This window comes from Neolamprologus brichardi, chromosome 1 (assembly GCF_056152115.1).
Source record: "Neolamprologus brichardi isolate AB-2024 chromosome 1, ASM5615211v1, whole genome shotgun sequence".
Taxonomy (NCBI): domain Eukaryota; kingdom Metazoa; phylum Chordata; class Actinopteri; order Cichliformes; family Cichlidae; genus Neolamprologus; species Neolamprologus brichardi.
This window is the reverse complement of record NC_142104.1, coordinates 7,665,010-7,666,741: the sequence shown is the minus strand read 5'-3', so window position 1 is coordinate 7,666,741 and position 1,732 is coordinate 7,665,010. Positions and strand designations below refer to the sequence as shown.

Here is a 1,732-nt window from a genome sequence, read left to right as displayed (position 1 = left end):
GGATGTAAACAGCCAGCAGCAGAAACACAGCACTGAATTCCCTCGGTAAATAAAAGGGTCTGCACTTCACTATCAGCGCTTTGATGTCCGCACACTAGTGATTTATATAACATTTATAGATCAGTTCGCCCGCTTATTTTAAATATTATCCTTCCTACCTTACACGTAAGTAACACAGACAGACGCAAAAATCTCAGAGCTCCCACCTCGTACACCTGCATGATGCGTTCATATTGACCCACAGTTGTGTGACGGTGTTTAATAAGGGTCTGTACAGCTTTGGATTCTCTTAGTGTCTGTTTGAACAGACCTGAACCTCCTCTCTCTGGACAGAAGGTCAAAAAGTTGATAAAGTCCTGCGTGCATCAGTCTTCCAGAAGGTCTGTGTAAGTAGTCACAAGAAGATGTTATAGAGCAGAGGTTCCCAAAGTGTGGGACCCGCCCCCTTGTAAACAAAGGGGGGGGGGGGGGGGGGCAGCAAAAAAAGTTTGGGAACACCGCATTAGATGAACTTTTGTTCTGCTACCCTCAGTCATATTTGAATATCTGATTCACTGTACCACCATATCTTTGTTTGAAATGTCAAAAATGAGCAACCAGAAACACAAGATACCACAATTTGTGTGCACTCTGCCAAAAAGTACACTTGATGACCTTATTCAGGTTAGGAAAGCTTTCCTAAACACTCTGTCTGAAAATCAACTTTTAAAAGAGGATGCAGAGAAAGCCAGGCAGCAAATCAAACAGCTGATGGCTCAAATTTCACTGGACCAATGTGAGATCCAAGCTGTAGAACCCACTGATGAATCAGTGTCACGCAAAGTGGAAATGAGCAGTGCCATCAAAGAAAAGGGGGATCAGACTTGTTCAGATCAGGAAAAGACCAGAAACGTTGACTTTGAGATGAACTGTCTGAAAGAGCAGCTTCAGCAGAGAGACGGTGAAATCCTGATCCTAAAACAGGAGAAGGACAGTCAGTCTTTCCCAAAATGGCTGAAAAATCTAGACAAGGCCATTCTCAAGGATCTTTGCAAAACACATAACTGCAAGGAAAAACGTTTGATTTTTAATCTGAGGGAACAGCTTGATAACATTACTGTCCCAACCTTCACCAAACACCTGTTGGCTTTACCAAAAAGACTACTCAGTGTCTCTGAAAACAGGGAAGAGTACAAGGAAGTTGTGAAAATTTTCATTAAAGATCTGGTAATGCACACTAGGGCTGAAGGAAATGAGACGGCGACATGGCATCCAGATACATCTGAGTTTATTATGCAGAGGGTTTCCCAGAAGATCTGGAACAAAATTTTGTCCAAAAACTACAAAATGTCCTCAGCTAACATTTAACAACGCAGCCTGACAGTATACAATGAACTCCATGAAAGGTTGCCTTCTCCAGTACTCTTAATGAGGTCATGCAACTCAGTGATTGACGAAGTAATCGTCAAAACCTTCCAAAAACATGCCAAGTTGAAGAGCCAAAATGTCATCTTTAGGGCTTTCTCATGCCTACGCTAAAATGTAATTGAAACGTGCATGCGATTATGTGACAAAACTCTTAAATTGGCTTAAAATATTTATTTAAATTGGGCATCTAAATTTAATTTCTAAATTTAATTTTAATCTCATCACCAGCTGGCCGTGGCAGATGGCCACCCCATTCCAGAGCCTGCTTCTGCCCGATGTTTCTCTCTTTTAAAAGAGAGTTTTTCCTTCCCACTGTTGCCAAAGT

The 1,732-nt window shown here is 41.7% G+C and overlaps 1 pseudogene; it reads left to right on the top strand.

The window, feature by feature from the left end:
- Positions 1–588: 588 nt before the first annotated feature.
- LOC148106283 (uncharacterized) lies at positions 589–1,518 on the top strand (annotated as a pseudogene).
- Positions 1,519–1,732: the final 214 nt, after the last annotated feature.